At 37.6% G+C, this 20448-nt stretch overlaps 1 long non-coding RNA gene across 1 annotated transcript in view; it reads right to left on the minus strand.

Moving 5' to 3' along the window:
• Positions 1-11156: 11156 nt before the first annotated feature.
• LOC117330398 overlaps positions 11157-20448 on the minus strand; it is a 32385-nt gene continuing 23093 nt past the window's right edge. The window contains exons 2-4 of the long non-coding RNA XR_004533333.1: positions 14213-14378; positions 12704-12865; positions 11157-11748 (exon numbers count right to left, since the gene is read on the minus strand). This is a non-coding gene — a long non-coding RNA (uncharacterized LOC117330398). The remainder of the gene's footprint in view (positions 11749-12703; positions 12866-14212; positions 14379-20448) is intronic.

The following is a 20448-nucleotide window of genomic DNA, read 5'->3' on the forward strand; positions in this document are numbered from 1 at the left end:
AGTATATTCTGTATCTAGTAATAAACAGTATATACTGTTTCTAGTATTAAACATTATTTACTTTATCTAGGATTAAACAGTATATTATGTATCTAGTATTAAACATTATATACTGTACCTAGTTTTAAACAGTATTACTGTATCTAGTATAAACAGTATATACTGTTTCTAGTATTAAACAGTATATACATGTACTGTATCTAGGATTAAACAGTATATTCCGTTTCTAGTAATAAACAGTATATACTGTTTCTAGTATTAAACATTATTTTCTGTATCTAGGATTAAACAGTACATTCTGTATCTAGTATTAAACAGTATATACTATACCTAGTAGTAAACAGTATTACTGTATCTAGTATAAACAGTATATATTGTTTCTAGTATTAAACTGTATATACTGTTTCTAGTATTAAACAGTATATACATGTATTGTATCTAGGATTAAACAGTATATTCCGTATCTAGTAATAAACAGTATATACTGTATCTAGTATTAAACAGTATATACTGTATATAGTATTAAACAGTATACACTGTTTCTAGTATTAAACAGTATATACTGTATCTAGTATTAAACAGTACATACTGTATCTAGTATTAAACAGTATATACTGTACCTAGTATTAAACAGTATATACTGTATCTAGTATTAAACAGTATCTACTGTTTCTAGTATTAAACAGTATATTCTGTATCTAGTATTAAACAGTATATACTGTATCTAGTATTTAACAGTATATACTGTATCTAGTATTAAACTGCATGTATTGACTTTATCTAGTATTAAACAGTATATACTGTATCTAGTATTAAACAGTATATACTGTATCTAGTATTAAACTGCATGTATTGACTTTATCTAGTATTAAACAGTATATACTGTATCTAGTATTAAACAGTATATACTGTATCTAGTATTAAACTGCATGTATTGACTTTATCTAGTATTAGACAACATATACATTGTACTTATTCTGGTATTAAACAATATATACTGTATCTACAATTTAACCGCATATATTATATCTAGCATTAAACTCCTATGTAAATGTACGGTTCATTTAGGTTACTTTTGTAGAACCAGTTCGAGGATGCCTAACAAGTGAAAGTAAAAGATGCATTTTTGTTTCATTTAGATGATTAAGAGTTTACTCCACACCAGATACACTGGATTGTTTAGGGCTTTTACAGTATTATTTGCAATTATGTGTTGAAATAAATTTTGAAAAGATGAAATAAGTTATTTATTCGCTTTAATGTTGTCTTGTTTGTTAGTATCACGGCGATATCGCATTGTTTGTTTTATTTAATTCTGTCAACATTTTCTCGGTTCTTTTGTTTTACTGGGCGACATTTCAGTCTTTCTCAGTTTGATAGTGAAGAGTATGAAATAGATATTTATTTGTAAAATTCTGTTCATTTACACTTCGTAAGGTTTAGAGAGATGCAAGTTGATGAAGATCACACAGGGAAGTTATATAGTCGACACCCATTCAGAAATATTCCATTCCCTTGTGCGATATCAAGTCAAATGTGTCCCATGCTTGTTGATATGCCTAGTGATCCCCTTGTCACAACCTCAGATCTCATTTTGAAGATGTGACTTAACCCGAATTTGACCTTGAAGCAGAAGACGCTTACTTTTCCGGAACGCAAGAACTCCCAATGAAATATTTATACATGTATAGTGTCTTCGTATTTTGCACTCGTTTTATGGATTTTATTTAGAATTAAGGTTTCGAAATTATGACGGTATTCTCTGTCCGATTGTAATACGCATTATTTCCATACAAATATTGACAAGGTAAAAAGTATCTTATCGCTTTGTCGCCATGCTTTTATAACTGGTAATGCGCCACCATGCATCCTTAAAAATAAATAACATGAGTTTGAAAATTTGTAAACGATTCAGAATTCCTCGGCCTTAATTGCAACATTTGGGGTCTTAAATCTTTCCTTTTTCCGTCACTGCACTGTTTTTTTTCCTCAAAAGGTCTCATTAACACACGTCCTCATATGACCCTCACTGTTGGTGTGACCTTAACATCCGTCCTCATATAACCTTGACTGATGGTGGGACATTGACACCGGTCTTCATATGACCCTGGCTGTTGGTGTCTCCTTGACACCCGTCCTCATATGACCCTGTATGTTTTTGTCTCCTTGACACCTGTCCTCATATAGCCCTGGCTGTTGGTGTCGCCTTGACACCTGTCCTCATATGACATTGGCTGTTGGTATCGCCTTGAATCTTAGGAGGACGAAACAGCTGTATGATGTCCCTATCATCACTGACGAGTCTTAGAAGGACGAAACAGCTGTATGATGTCCCTATCATCGCTGACGAGTCCTAGAAGGAATGACGAAGCAGTTTTATGATGTCCCTATCATCACTGACGAGTCCTAAAAGGACGAAACAGCTGTATGATGCATGCCTATGTAAGTCTATATTCATATATACAATGGTAATACTTGTGCTATTCATCCGTGTATATAATCCGTTGATATTTAAGCTAACCCGCATATAAATATCACAAAATACGCGTATCCTATTACAGTAGAGGTAAAATGTGGGAATACCCAATGTGTTGTATGTAGGAGGTAGGGTTAACAAACCGTACTGAATGTTAGTCTGGCGTTTGTATGGATTAATTCATAGTAATACATTCGAAAAAAATAATTATGCAATTCATTGATTTTGTGCGAGGTACAGTTTCCATCAACATCCTGTACAAACCTCCTATAATGTTATTATCACCAAACTTGAATCAACAGCCAATTAATTATAACCTATTGACTTAAAGCGCAACCATGAAAATTCACTGAAGTGAATGGACGGTTATCGTATGGTGTTGCCGGCATAGTGGCAGAATAAAACATCTTGGAAATGTTTGCTTCCTGGCATGGTGTCATTATAGAACCAGTTACTGTGATGTAACCTAACATGTCCGTTACTAGCCTCAAATGATTAAAAAAAGGAATTTAAATAAATTAAACATCAAAGCTGTCTTTTCATTTGATTGGTTACACACTTGACACTAATGTATTAAAAAGCTGATTCCATGGAGCTAGACCCGGCAGGTAAGAAATGTACATACCGAGATTAGTTCCTAGAATGTGGGCGTAATAGTCGAGAAGGCAGTATTACGTAATAGTTCAGACCTAAACACCGAAACGCTATATCTAGGCTATCGTGTAGACACTGGTCTCCACTAATCAGGCTGCGTGTATGGCTGAATCAGCTGTAATGTAACTATAACGGTAAAGTACAAACAATTTTCATTAATAACTCAGAAGTAGACCAGCTACACTTAGGGCAAATTTGTTGCAAATAAACTGGTTTAGGTTTGGGTTTATGGTTTAAACCTGGTTTTCAAAACGGTTTGTAAACAAAAACTGGTTTGCTCTTGAGAAACAAATGCGAAATTCTAGTTTTCAATATGGTGTCTTTGGGAGAAAAAGCTTCAGAGCAGTATTTGAAACGTTAATACCTCCTGAACGCACAAAAATCCCCCGAATCCCAAATTATGTTGAAGACATACTTCCACAATGCAATGACAGGGAAACGCATGCAGTTCTAGCAGACTTTCTTTCAAACACAAGGGAAAACTGTCATACCAATGGGAAAACAATTATTAATATTTATAATTTATATTTTATTTGTCCAGTTAAATGACACTACAAGCCATAGCTGGCAAGTTTGGAGCACGTAGCGCACTTCAAGAGAACATTCTGCATGTGTGTTGACAACATTCGCCATCTTGTTTTCAGAAACGAAACCTTCCAAACCACAACCGGTGGTGGTTTGATTGGTTTAATAAACTAGTTAAGGTTTATCAGAAACAAATGAATGAACCGGTTTCAGTTTAAATGTGGTTTGAAACTGGTTTACTCAACAAATGGAAAGTTTACAGAACCGGTTCGAAACTAAAACTGGTTTTAGGAGAACAAATTCGCCCTTAATGTCGGTGACACTGGTCGTCATTACGGGATATATACTGTAGGACACGCCACCGCCATGTGGTATTGTGGTCATTCTTAAAGTGTACCAGGAACGATTTGCTATAATTAAGCTCATAAATTGCAATTTAGGATAAAACTAAAAATGCTGAAAGTGCGACTTTCATAGTGACTTTTTTTTTAGAGTAATTGAGATTTTTCTCGAAAACACACCTGAAGCCCAAAGCCATTGACCTCGTTTCGGTGACCTCTGACCTGTGACGTCACAGGTTTAACGGGATCAGAGCCGCCATATAGGAAATATATATAAATAAACGTGAACACGTGCCTTCAATTAATGCGAATTAGACAACAATCGTATACGTGCTGATTGAAGTGTTTAGTTATATTTGTGAATAAATTAATAACAAGTGCTACCGAAACCAGGGACATATAATTTCATATTATAACGGGTCGTATATAACATCAGAGACATATATACAGAGAGATTGGTAACTCTCTATTTGCCCTTGTGTTAACATAGTGGCCCCTGACCTTCCCACAATCCTTTGCGGTCGCTCGGTTCAGTCTTCACTTGACGCCATATTAGAGAAATCGTGAAAACCACACACATAATTATCGATAATTTCTATTTGAAATCATCACCAAGATCCAATTATGTGCTTTAATTTTATTAATATCAAAGTGCAGAAGTGTCATCAATATGAAATATATCACAATTTGCTGTCCAAGTGTTTGTATTTTGAGTATGAAAGTCAACCTCACCGCAGGAAAGATCGGCGGGAATCTCCAATTTTCGAAAAGTCCCTATGGGGTTTTCGAGAATACGGATAAATGACAACAATGTGCATGATAACAAGATCATTTTCCATAAGTATGATAGTTTTTGGTTAATGTGGTAACTTTTGTAGTGGCCTAGATAAAACGATGTGCTTTTTGTGTGCGTTTAAAATTGACGATGTTTTGGTCTGACGTAATGGCTGCTTAATTACAAAACTTGGACATAGGACCCAATGGATTTTCGAAAATACGGATAAATGACAACAATGTGCATGATCAATAAGACTATATCCCATAAGTATATGGTAAATTTTGGTTAATGTGGTAACTTTTGTAGTGGCCAAAATAAAACGATGTGCTTTTTGTGTGCGTTTAAAATTGACGATGTTTTGGTCTGACGTAATGGCGGCTTAATTACAAACTTGGAAATGTCGAATAGGACCCAATGGATTTCCGAAAATACGGATAAATGACAACAATGTGCATGATCAATAAGACTATATCCCATAAGTTTGATCGTTTTTGGTTAATGTGGTAACTTTTGTAGTGGCCAAAATAAAACGATATGCTTTTTGTGTGTATTTAAAATGACGATGTTTTGGTCTGACGTAATGGCGGATTAACCAGAACATGTCGAATAAGTTCCAGTACATCGATACACACATGCGCAAAGCCCGATTTACCTGTGCTCGCGTGTGTTTGATAGGGGACAGGGCGCTCTCGATAAGGGATATGCTTGAGTGGTCACGAATAAAGGGAGCCACCACTTGTACGGGAAAATAGCGATGTTACTTATCTCTGTATATATGTCTCTGATGTTATATACGACAAGGGCAAATAAAGAGTTACCAATCTCTCTGTATATATGTCTCTGACAACATGCAACATCTTCCTAATTTTCTATTATAACGGGCCGTATATAAATTGTAGCATCTTCCTTAATTTCTATTATAATGGACCACTTGCAACATGTAATATGTCTGACTTTTTTTTCTTTTACAACGGGTCGTATATAAAACGTAAAATTTGAATAATTTTCTATTATAACGGGCCGTTTGTAACATGTAACGACTACATCATATAGCAATTATTATGAGGGCATCGTTAATTTGCAATTCATGCATAATGTGAAATAAATGCTTAAAACTTCTTACTATAGCTAGCCAAAACGGCAATGGATACATTGCAAATCCACTTGACGATACATGTACATGTACCAGTATTTGTGATTTTCGGATAATTGTCCAAAATTGATAAAACTTGTCCATGAAAGGTTCGTAGCTCCCACACAAGATGCACAGAGTAAATTTTCAACATCGTGGGTATATGAATGAGCCAACTTTATAGGTTAGTTATTTTATAGGCAAACTTTTGCGATACGAAGTTTGATTGGCTGTAGGGAAAACGGAATTGACTGAACTCAGATTTCAATAATGTGTTTAGTTTTAACAAATTATGAATCCCCAATAGTATAAACGCAATTCTGAAAAAAATCAAGCTAAATTTACTTACAAACGGTAAAAGCATTTCTTCGGAACATGTTTAATGTGCATGGAAACCAAACGCGTCAACTCACAAGCAATTATCGGTGCGTACAGATTAGAGCGCATGAAATCACAGACACCTGTGGTGCTGTGACAGGTACATGTATGACGAGCTTGTGGACCGTAATTTCACACCTGGTAATTATTTAGCAGTATACTAACCCACTCAGAGTTGAGTATTATACCTAATTCTCCGAACAGGTTTGTATATTTTATTATATTTTAAAGTGTTCTTTTAATTGAGAAGACATGACTTGCGACACACGACTGGAAAGTAAAATTACAAGGATACCAATCTCTTCACGATCATTTATTTTACCAAAACACTTTAATCATAACGAGTAAAATTGGTACATAAGAAGTCGTTTCTTTGAAAAGATCGAGAGAGAGAGAAAAAAAACACATTAAAACCAAAATTTATCAATTATGTATGAAGTGTTTAATTACTTACCCTCACCAGAGACATATAGGTCTCTGCCCTCACACATATTTGTCAAACTTTTTATTTAATTTTCGGCACATGTGGTCAGAAATAAAACGTATTTCCTCTTAGCCTTTAGTCTCTGCCATCTATCCTGATCTTATACAAGATATAATAGATAATTATTTTATAGTCGGAGTACTGGTTACTACATCTTTATCTGTATTAGTACGTCATAGATCGGTAATATAACAGAGAATGAATGACAATATATACAGCGCGGACTATAAACGGAAATGGAGTTCGAAACATTCGTCGTTCAGAGATAGTCGATATAGATATCCAGGGTCGGGTTTTAGAAAGATCCTGGGGTACACCGTACAAGAGAATTGATTTACGATAGTGCCACTGGCCATAAAAATCATATAATACAGAACTGATAGATTTCACAATTTCATGTATATAAAACACTTTAAAATGCGTTATGTTTTTTAGGAAGTGTTTGATTCACTGTGAGCATCGTTCACTCATTTAATCAGAGTTATTCCCCTTTGTATGCATCTAGACCACTTGTAAGTTGTTTCAAACCAAGTTCATGTCAAGTGTCTGCTCTTGGTTTATAGAAACATTGTTTGTGTGTTGTTGGTTATAAAACAAGGGTCGTGTAACAAAGTCAGCCCTTCTGCAATATATATATATGGTCAAGTCGTCATCTGAATACATTTACATGAATTTCCGTTTTTTTTTTTAGTTAATTAATTAAACTGTTGACGTCATTCCTGTATAGCATTAATATCTCGCAGCTTAAGTGGTCGGAAATTATTTATTCGCAATAAGGTGCAGTTAATTACAGGAGTAATTAAGAGTTTTATGTAAATTTGAAGCAAATTAGCAATCTTACGAAATTTTCGGCACAGATTTAAATTTCGATCGTAGTTGTACTTGTGGCAATGTGCTGTATTAGCAATTTTTAAATAGGAAATTTAGCATAAATTATTATATGTTTTTGCTGCTAACTTTTATTTATTACAATAAGCCAAAGCCATTTTGAATTTTTATTGATCTTCCTCGACAATCCAACATGAGACGTCCGAGTTAAAAGTACATATTAAATGCACTCGGTACATCAGAATACATACCACTTAACCATGACCAATATATAATATAGATCGCTGGTCTAAACACTTAACAATAGGAATGCTGTTTAGGTCATCGTACATGTATGGACAAACGTTGTAGATCAGTTCTGGATAACTCGAGCCGTGTCGGTTAAATCCACTGAATCACTAGATCCCCGGACATATAACAAAGACGAGACGAAATGACTTTTTTTTCTTTTTATTAGAAAGTTACAGCACTTAGCATTACATCCATTGCATATAAATATAACCTGAACTGCGAGGACACTTCGACACTAGCCAGGGCAACCTCGCCTGTATGTTATATATAAATAATGATACCGACATTGTCGAAATGTAGCCTATATATAAATAAGATACCGATAATGTCGAAATGTAGCCAAGGTTATGTAGATCTACAATGTCAAAGCCCAATATATCGATTATCGGACAGATTAGAATCTTGTCAAACCTGACTTTAGAACTAGCTGGATAAGATTGTGGTTTTGACCTGGATAAGATTGTTGACCTGGATAAGATTGTGGTTTTGACCTTATGGATCAAGGTCAACATTTTGACCTTCCTCGGTTAACAAGACTTCATTTCTCGATATGGAATCTTTGCTCGCCGTTCATTACGTAAAGCTTATAACCAGGTTTCCAGGAAAATTTGAACTTGATATTATCTCGTGTTACTACTTTCTAATTTGCCTAAACAGGGCGCGTGTAGTATATAATGACGTTATCCGAAATAATGCTGAATAAAATTAATACCACATTTTGTGCAGCGAAAAATTGCTATCAGTTGTCGAACGAAGGGAGGTAACCGAGGCTAGTGTCATTAGCGTGTTCGGTGACAATGGTAATATATGTGGTTACATTGTCACCTGAACTTGTCCTGTCAAAGCGCAAAGTTGATAGAAATCCCTTATAACGAGATCGTTTTGTTAACTTAATACAGGAAGTAATTGTCAATTACTCTATATTTCCACAATCCGTGGAACGAAAAAGAAAATTTGCTGTGAAATATATTTGTATATAAAAGGAAAATACAAATGTTAATTAAGTGAACTTCAAGTTTGAAAAAAAAAAAAATTCTTATTATTGAATTTCTATTTTTGCAAATTCTACCAAAACTGATTTTTTTTCTATTCTACCAAGGTTATTGAAACTTTCAAGCTAATAAAATACAATCAATAGGCGGAACGAGACCTAGCTGAACTGACGCGGAGTATTGAGTATTATAATACATTATTGCTATAGAATTCATCCTACATCTATGGGTATACTACAATGGTGAGTATTGGCCGGTGTAAACAGTAACTATCCAATGTAGAATTACGTCACATCACCCAAATTTTAAATTCTCAATATTTCCATCGAAGAATACAATTTCTGCACACATCGATCGTACCGTAAATTTAGCCTACAACTATTAAAACTTGATTGATCAAATACCACTTTACCACGAATATTTTCTCATTAGTTTTGTTGAAAACTTTTGTTTCAACTCCATCAAATTAACACCGCTTTATTAAGTTTTCGCAGTTCTTGCACTGACATATTATGGGATAGATCTAACCGAATTCTGATTTTGTGACGTAATCTTCAAATCACTTTTACACAATACACAAATATGAAAAATAAATATAGAACTTATTATTAATAAACGTACACGTGTTCAAAACTTACAATAGCGCACACCACATGACCAGAGCTCGTACTATTTAGAAGCCAATCGAAATCTTGTGTTAACTAATATGCAAAAACAGTCAATTATTCAATTATACACATGAGAAAGAATTTATCAAACATCCAGAACCAGGAATCTTGTACAACATGGACACACGTGTTGAACTGGCCAGGACGTGGCGTAGTTCTGAACTGAAGTCCTTATATATATATATATACATGTATATATATGTATATATATATAGAAAGCGTTATTGACTTGAAATGCACATTCTCGCTACAAACGCACACTTACACTGTCATTTACTGCGGAATTTCCACCAATAGTTGGAAAATAAATAATCATAAACTAAAATGTGTCATGCATTGAATATCGTAACACGTGGATATATTTAACACTTTCAAAAGGACCTGTATCGCATACTTCTTAATAGATCTGCACGAAAACAAGCGTTTTGTTGATAGCGACATATGACACAAGCACACAGTTGATTGAGATGATGGCGTGGACAGTGGTGACTAGAGGTTTAACATGGACCGTAAACTAGGGAAATGAGTTAAATCATCTTAAATTGTATTAAATAAAATGGAATAAACACAAAGCGTAGATAAAACAAGTTGCTGTACTGTCTATATACAAATAACGAACCGAACGTGTACACAACAAGTGCACCGTCTATATACATGTAATGAACCGAACTCATAAACAAGTGCTATTTTGCTAAACAATAATTTGTCCACCGATTACCCGTGAATACAGGACTTCCTGTCCGTTCCGGGGTGATGACTGCCTATGGATTCGAACCCTCGTCACTTTCCAGCAGATAGTAGCTACCTATCCCCTAGTGAGAGAACCGTTTTCTCATTCTCCTGTGATGAACACATTTACATGGGTTGGCGCGACAGCTTACATTTAAACTACAAATAGTCTCGTTTTCACACACCAATTCGAATGAGTTTCTACATTCCTATGGTAACCACGTGGCATGGCCATAATATGCACATGCCATGCGCTATGCACAATAATATTCCCGTTACAATAAGGCGTATATATGGTATATCTCACCGTGTAAGGCATACAGGTTATCCTCCCAATGTGTACCTCCTCTGTAGAACCAACGTTCTATTGTGTAGCTCTCTGTAGAACCAAAGTTCTATTGGGAAGCCCCCCTGTAGAACAAACGTTCTATTGTGTAGCCCCTCTGTAGCCCCAATGTTCTATTGTGTAGCCCCTCTGTAGAACCAACGTTCTATTGTGTAGCCCCTCTGTAGAACCAATGTTCTATTGTGTAGCCCCTCTGTAGAACCAACGTTCTATTGTGTAGCCCCTCTGTAGAACCAATGTTCTATTGTGTAGCCCCTCTGTAGCCCCAAAGTTCTATTGTGTAGCCCCTCTGTAGCCCCAATGTTCTATTGTGTAGCCCCTCTGTAGCCCCAAAGTTCTATTGTGTAGCCCCTCTGTAGCCCCAATGTTCTATTGTGTAGCCCCTCTGTAGAACCAATGTTCTATTGTGTAGCCCCTCTGTAGCCCCAATGTTCTATTGTGTAGCCCCCCTGTAGAACCTCCTATGACTGTAGGCGTATACATATAACATATCCCCACTAGCGTATGGTGTATACATGCTACCCCCCCCCCCCCCCCCCCCCCCCCCCCCCCCCCGTGTATTGTTACTCTGTTATATAAAATAAACTAACAGAGAAGGTCGATATTTCTAGGAAAGCAGTATAATAATACAAACTGTTCCGAGCACCTATATACCGCAACTTTAAAATGTCAATCAACAATCAAAAATTGGTTTCTGCCAAAAGTTAGGTAGAGAAAAATATTTTCACGCGTTTTCTATCATCACGGTCACAATTCCAATGAAATAGGGTCACAGTGACCTCGGTTTTATATCAACAGTTACATGATGAGCATGCTTCTGTCCTAATCTAGAGGCATGCGGTCAAAGACGATGTGCCAGTTGATGTTCTACAGATTTTGCTGTCCGAGCTTAATTGATGTCTAACTGACCACTCGTGGAGGTGACCGTACTGCCCTAAATACGTATTTATCTGTACATATCACCCGTGCATAGAGGAATGATTGAAGAGTTCTGCCTGAATATCTAATTATTGTTATAATTACAACATAAGCAATGACATTACAAATGATAAGAATGACAATGCGCATGACAGGAAGTTGGTTGTTGCAGCGTTGGTTCCATCCCCTTCTGGTTCTGGTGTTGCTTCTGAAACAACAATAATTATAATATGTATTCACCGACAAAAATACTTCAGTACTCGTTGTAGATATTAGTGAAGCTCAGTAGATATTTGTATACCAGTATATATCAGTAAATACATTGTAAAAGCAAGAGCCCCGGAGGGTCTGCATTGCTCTCCTTGATATTTTAATGCTCGTGGCAAAACATGATTAGTTATAATACAAATACTTAAACATTTTAGGATTTAAATCTTATTATTTATTTAAATGTAGCGATCAACAAATCATTAAAGCATAAAAAAATTATATGTCTAGATACTATTATGAAAGACCCATTACATTCAATTTAAATACCCTTTTTAATTTTGTAGTAGATGATGAATTGAAATAACCTGTGAAATTAATTAAGCAAATAGATATAAAACCCAGCACTATCTAAAATATATTCTTTTTTGCTTAACAAATGTATACATGTATTATATCATATGTCCTGTACATTTTTTTATGTATGTCATTCTCTACACTTTTTATGTTTATGATAATAAAATCTTGACATTGTCATTGTCAATAACCAACCTGAAACTCTATCGATGGGTACTTGCCCCTACTCTGCTACCGCAGGGATAGATATTTATGTAATACAATGTTCACTTCCCTTCGTACCAGGATGCTGCAGACAGATTCAGTTTTCAATTTCGGACTCATATCACTATACATGTATTACTATGTTAAGCAATCCTTGTCGAAAAGTCGAAACGAATACATCAATTCTTCACCCCTCTCTAATCACGGAAAAGCAGCTTAAAATATATATCTATATCAATGTAACCTGCCAGCTAGATAGAGCGGGTCACCTCCAATTATCCCTGTCTTTAGTATGAATCTCTCAATTCTATATATACCTTGATTTCACGTTACATCAAGTATAGTGTCATGACCTTCCCCCTCACACACCACTTTTTCTACCCACACTAGCTTACCTTGACCTCCAACAACAACATCCACATCTCCTGGTTTTTGTGTTCCAGGTTCCGACTCGGGAGTGGCGTCCGGTTCTGGCTTCGATGTTGGAGGGGCGGGTTTCTGTGTTGTGGGGTACCTGACACAGTTACTTGGAGGCTCTGGTTGGGGACATACTTCAGCTGAAAAAGAAATCCACACACTTACTACCTACGTCAGTCCATCATTTCTTATTCAATTGTATCATGCAAATTCAAAACAACGTGGTCGATCAAGCGCTTTATTGAGATTGCTGTTTCCAGTGTGAGTGCTAACTTTACTTTTCTCTGTATTACAGAATGTTGGCTGGTCGTTATTGCTTGCAGTTTCTTTAGCGTAAAACTGCTTCAGTGTGACCAACTTAAAGGCCGATTAATGGTGTCAGCTTACTGGACTATCATGTCACAGGCACACTCGCAAATCTCTCACAGCCAATTATACTGACAATGGAATGTCATGTCCCAGGCACACTCGCAAATCTCTCACAGCCCATTATACTGACAATGGATTATCATGTCACAGGCACACTCGCAAATCTCTCACAGCCCATTATACTGACAATGGATTATCATGTCACAGGCACACTCGCAAATCTCTCACAGCCCATTATACTGACAATGGAATGTCATGTCCCAGACACACTCGCAAATCTCTCACGGCCCATTATACTGACAATGGAATGTCATGTCCCAGGCACACTCGCAAATCTCTCACGGCCCATTATACTGACAATGGAATGTCATGTCCCAGGCACACTCGCAAATCTCTCACGGCCCATTATACTGACAATGGAATGTCATGTCCGAGGCACACTCGCAAATCTCTCACAGCCCATTATACTGACAATGGAATGTCATGTCCCAGGCACACTGGTATGACTTCTCTCTCAGTCGTCCAATGTACGGATACTTGAATGCCATGTCACAGACACAATAGCATGACATCTCTCTACTGGACTATCATGTCACGTGACATCTTTTCGAGTACATTTAATGATTATGCTGAAATGGCATGACACAGACACACTAACATGGCACCCCCCTCAATCCATTATACTGGCACTTCACTGACACGCCACAGACATTCTAGCATAACGTATCTTCCAGTTCATTATACGGACACCAGAATGGGTCAGTTGGACTTCCACGACCATTACGTTCATTGGTTAGAATGACTTAGTGAGATTGGTACAGTGTACGATACCGCGGCTCGGGGACACAAACCAATAGCGTTCTCTATATGGCCGAGCAAACAACACAAAGCCAAAATATCAGACAGTACTGTCAAGAAATAAAAGTAATTCAGAAAGTGAATGATGGAGATAACAAATTAGGTCACCTTGTACGAACCAGGCAATGAGGAAACAGTACAATTCTTACGTCTAACTCTTAGAGAAGCTTGAGACCTGGACATTATTTTGCATGTGTGTATCTTTCAAAGAAATGTTGTTTTTTTCACTATAACATTTCGGGAATGTCATATATACTCACCGTCGTCAGCGAAGGAGGTAAGTTGGATTCCACATACGCTGGCCACTTCGTAGATTACTTCCTCTTCGAACGCCGTGTATCGGAGTGAATAGCCTTGTTTTGACGTTCCCTCCAGGAACAGCAGGTAGGCATTCCCAGGCTCCAGGGGTGAGTTAGGGACAACTACCTGAAGTAAACAAGGGGGAACATGAGAACATCAATAAGACTAACAAGGGGGAACATGAGAACATCAATAAGACTAACAAGGGGGAACATGAGAACATCAATAAGACTAACAAGGGGGAACATGAGAACATCAATAAGACTAACAAGGGGGAACATGAGAACATCAATAAGACTAACAAGGGGGAACATGAGAACATCAATAAGACTAACAAGGGGGAACATGAGAACATCAATAAGACTAACAAGGGGGAACATGAGAACATCAATAAGACTAACAAGAGGGAACATGAGAACATCAATAAGACTTACAAGGGGGAACATGAGAACATCAATAAGACTAACAAGGGGGAACATGAGAACATCAATAAGACTAACAAGGGGGAACATGAGAACATCAATAAGACTAACAAGGGGGAACATGAGAACATCAATAAGACTAACAAGGGGGAACATGAGAACATCAATAAGACTAACAAGGGGGAACATGAGAACATCAATAAGACTAACAAGGGGGAACATGAGAACATCAATAAGACTAACAAGGGGGAACATGAGAACATCAATAAGACTAACAAGGGGGAACATGAGAACATCAATAAGACTAACTAGGGGGAACATGAGAACATCAATAAGACTAACAAGGGGGACATGAGAACATCAATAAGACTAACACGGTGGAACATGTGAACACCAATAAGACTAACAAGGGGGAACATGAGAACACCAATAAGACTAACAAGGGGGAACATGAGAACATCAATAAGACTAACAAGGGGGAACATGAGAACATCAATAAGACTAACAAGGGGGAACATGAGAACACCAATAAGACTAACAAGGGGGAACATGAGAACACCAATAAGACTAACAAGGGGGAACATGAGAACATCAATAAGACTAACAAGGGGGAACATGAGAACATCAATAAGACTAACAAGGGGGAACATGAGAACATCAATAAGACTAACAAGGGGGAACATGAGAACACCAATAAGACTAACAAGGGGGAACATGAGAACACCAATAAGACTAAGATAGTCGGGGTATTTATCGACACTGACAACACAGTAAGATAGTGGACACCTTTGCAGACAACACGGATTATTGTACATAACCAAAAACGGCGTTTATGGTTAAGCTGAAATGGGGAACATAGTTATTCCCAAAGATGACATGTCGCTGAAGTTCATCGGAGTTCAGATTAAATAGCGAATGAAACTAACTTATGTAGTGAACGAACATACGTTGAAATCCTTGTTGTGATAGGGGTACCTAGAATATGGACAGAGTTGGGTTTGGATTTGTATTGTTTTATCAACAGCTTGGTCATTAAAGGGAGGACATAATTCACGAAGAAGAATTTGAAGAATATTGATAGCCATTGGTAGAAAATGGTAACCATTTCGTAACGCACTGTACCAGTACATGTTGATACTAACAGTGGCCTAGTACACAGCGCGATGTTAGTACATTCACAAGTTATGACACTAGGATTAAATCTGTTGATCAGCGACAACGTTAATGTGTATAACTGAAAAGGCACCACACAAGAAAACATGCTTCTCAACAGAATTTGTTACATGAGTTATACCAGATAAATATTGTTTAAAAAGCTCGAAGGCCTTATAATTGTAAACTCCTGCTTATTGAAAGGCAGCCGTGCATCCACTGTGACGTACAGTGATTCAATATCGTTAGCAGGGAAACTATCTTCAGTCGGTGGGAGTTACGACTGAAGATGATAAATTTGACTGTTTACGACTTTTAAATCACTGCATATTTTTGTTATTAATAGTTTTCATCAAAGGCAAGCAAGGTCTGTATGCAAATAAATGACGAATAATTCTTCCAGCTCGCGTATTATGCATGCTTCACTATATTGTGAGCGACACAAATCACGTGAATATTATACGAAGACGACGACCTTGACCTTTGGGTTAATAGATGACGTCCTGTACAGCATTTTAACTCGTGTTATACTATATCTAATATGAATCCCCACTTGACGCCATTAATATCATTGCCCTATTGAGTTACCTCGTGTCTATAACCATGGAGATATGATGGCTGAACTAGAGTCCGACCTACTCGCCCAGTTCTCCCGAGGAGTAGGATTTACATATGTATAATGGAATGGAGGCATAATATGATGAGGTTTTCATCAGACTCCTGTATCGACATATTTATAGATAATATTAAGGCAGACATTGCTCGACCTGAGAACAAAATATATCCTCAGCCGCCCTCTAACTTATAATTAAGGATATCTTATACTCAGACACAAATAATTCCACGAGGTCAATGGTAGGAGCATTGTACAATGTACTACAGCTAAATGAGCAAAAAAAATCGCTCTCCCTGTACTGATTGCGTTCGCAAACATCGACTAGAACATCCAGGAGAAGATCAAGGAGGGAACGATCGCTGTTGTATCACGATATTTCACTTTCATCACTGCCATGTCCATCAGCAGCTCGAGCAAGTCTCGTGCAAGACACGTTTTCTTCATTCCTATAAAGTGTTATCAATCAAAGCCGGTTTCCCCGGCTCGCAAGGGTTTCCAATGACCATTGTCACGATAGCTTTTGTTTTAAACATGCAAATAACGAAGACATCTGGAATGCATGCGATTGTTTGATGTTGAAAAGAGAAAAGTTTAGCAGATCGGTCTCGTGTCTTGCCTATTCTTCTATTATCTCAGACAGATCGTAATATGAAATGTTCCGAGTAACTGGAGACTGTGACTGATGTCCCAGATCTCTTATTGACCTAAATAGTATTAGTGAGGACAACGAGCGGTAATTTTCTTGGTAACAGAGTTTACTGTCTAATGGAACAGTGAAATCATACTGGACTACGAAACAACCGAAAACATAACAACTGTCCAAAACCTGTATACCTGACGAGTTTCTACATAAAACCTGCCCTTATAACAACTGTCCACATAAACACTGTCCATATAACAACTGTCCAAAACCTGTATACATGTACATGTACATAACGAGTTTCTACATAAAACCTGTCTATATAACAACTGTCCACATAAACACTGTCCATATAACAACTGTCCATATAAAACTCTCACAAAACAACTGTCCACATAAAAACATGTCCACCTAACACTGTCCACATAAACACTGTGCATTTAACAGCTGTCCATATAGAACTGTCCACATAAAAACTGTCCACATAACATCTGCCTATGCAGTGCCAGCTTACGTCGGCTCGATATGATTATAAAATTATAAATTGTACCATTTCTGGTTACACTTAACTTTTTGACAATGATATGATGCTGAAAAAAAATGTTCGTTGCTATTGTTCCATTCATCTGCCCTACTAAATCCCCCACATCCAGCGGTACTCTATGACAACGCAATTTCAAATTCAATAACATCAACAGAAGGGGCAGGATTTTAAAGTGATTTGCCTCGAATTTCTGAATTGGGTCACAATTCTGCCCCGCTATTCACTTTGTCCTGTATTACTGTACACCAAATTCATTATCGCATATTACTTAAACTGTGCTTGCTTGATATCATCACAACTGAAATCTAGTTCATATGACCTAAATTATGATTAAGAAGATTGCAGAACACTACAAAATATGTATTAAATAACAGAAGTGGCGGTGGGTTTTTTTCAGAGGGGGAGAGTGTAATATCGGAATTATTACCGCGGAACTAGATAATGGTTTGTTGATTGTCTTACAGTGACCCGATATAACTGGCATGTCTGTTGCCTCTCTCATCTTACCGCACATTTAACTCCGCTAATCTGTTTAGCATTTTAGAGGTATTTGAAGAGCGCGTCAATTGTCTTCTCGCCCTGTGTTGTGGAGTAGGCTTGTTAACCCGTTTGTCATCGCTACATTCCGTAACTACACCGCGTATCTCCGATTTGACATTATTTTCATTTGTAAATTTAAGGTTGTTTATTTACTTTGGAGTGCCCAGACATGCTATGTTTGAACCTGTAGAAGTGCCACACTCGTCTACTCCGCTCTTGTGATACAAGCCATGGGGAGCTGTGAAGTGTCCGACTGTCAGCTTATAGAAATCTTATCGGAACAGGCAAAATTGTATCTTCATGAAACTGACACATTAAAACAAGTATAATTAGTCCTAAAACAAAACCACGATTATAACCGCATATAAAAAGGGGTATGTGTTGTATAAACTCACCTCCCATCGGCTGCGCGAGACAACTTTACGGTCTTCGTGTTCGGGTTTATATGGCTTTGGCCGAAAAACAGGTTTTGATCGCGAGCTTTGCGGGAATTCCCGAGGTAAAAGAACATCTAATAAATCTTGGCTGATTAGCAATTTTATTCATTTTCTCGTTCCAAGTCCATATTTTATCTCTTTTGTGATATTGTATGTCATTTGCAAAGGTAGTTAATAAAAGCGTTACTAAGGCGACGGGTAGAGTACTATTAGGGAGTATCGTTACTATGGAGACGGCCGGGGAGGTTAGTACTATATGGGAGGAGAAAAACTCGTGATTTATTCACATTGCTAATTAATCTCATTCATTATTTCCCTTTTTTATTTATGACAGGAAATAGAAGAAATGTATCAGTGAGAGTACAGAGCTATTTCGCCGAATCCGATCCTATTAACCGGATTGAATTATCCGCCATTGTATTTTTGGCAGCAACGGACGCTTTAGCATTACAAAAGTAATGATTGGAATTAACATAATACATAGTCGTTGACTTTGTTTATTTCGTGGGATGGCAGTAGTGCATTGTTATCTGTGACCAGCATGCGACCAGCAAGCACTCATTTCGTCTAATTAATCGTATTTAAATATCTAACAAAGGCTACCAGTCCCAAAAGGGCCCAAGAAACCCCCTATAACCACCAATCAATGTCGGGAATACATGCGACAGATCTTTATATAGCATCACCGTTTGACCCAAAACCTCTCGGGGAAAGGTCAATTTTGAAGACCTTACGTGTCTTTGAAATTTCATATGAACATATGTTAGATCTGTGGGTACTAGTCCTAGTTAAATGTGCAAAGATATATGATTACCATTGACATAACTGTGATCATCGAGGTCAAAAGTTCACCCAGAAAACTGGTTTACGTTATCTCTAAGACAAAGACTTATTATATTACACGTGGAATGTAGCGTCTGTCAACCTATCTCTCCGTAGACTCGCTCGACAGTTAGCACGCATCCATCACTACTTTCACAAACATATCGTGTTAGCATAAGGATTTTCATATGGTTTGTTTAATCCGATAGCTATCTTTTTCGGAAATGTGTTCCCGGTTTGTCAAAAGAAAAACTTGAATTTGGAGAACAACATGTCTAGAGAGTACAGCATGTATGTGTACTTGTGTATCCGTCACGAGGTAAATAATATACCCCATAGCGTGCACGTGGTGTGGTCAGGTAGAGATTTATATTTGGTGGGGTGGGTTAAGGTGGAAATGTATGTGGTAGGGTGGGGTCAGATGGAGATATGTGTGGTGGGCTGGGTTAGGAAGTAATGTTCGTGTGGCTGGGAAAGATTAGGTAGAGATGTATGCGTGGTAGGGTGGGGTTAGGTAGAGATTTATGCGTGGTAAGGTGGGTTAGATAGATATGCCTCTTGTGAGGTGGAATTTACAAAAAAAATGTATGTAGAGATGTCTGGTGGGGTGGGATTTATGTAGATATGTCTGTGACGTAGGTTGGGTTAGGTAGAGATGTCTGGTGGGGTGGGATTTATGTAGATATGTCTGTGACGTGGGTCGGGGTTAGGTAGAGATGTCTGGTGGGGTGGGATTTATGAAGAGATGTCTGTGACGTGGGTCGGGGTTAGGTAGAGATGTCTGGTGGGGTGGGATTTATGTAGATATGTCTGTGTCGTGGGTCGGGGTTAGGTAGAGATGTCTGGTGGGGTGGGATTTATGTAGATATGTCTGTGTCGTGGGTCGGGGTTAGGTAGAGATGTCTGGTGGGGTGGGATTTATGTAGATATGTCTGTGACGTGGGTCGGGGTTAGGTAGAGATGTCTGGTGGGGTGGGATTTATGTAGATATGTCTGTGACGTGGGCCGGGGTTAGGTAGAGAT

This window comes from Pecten maximus, chromosome 7 (genome assembly GCF_902652985.1).
Source record: "Pecten maximus chromosome 7, xPecMax1.1, whole genome shotgun sequence".
NCBI lineage: Eukaryota > Metazoa > Mollusca > Bivalvia > Pectinida > Pectinidae > Pecten > Pecten maximus.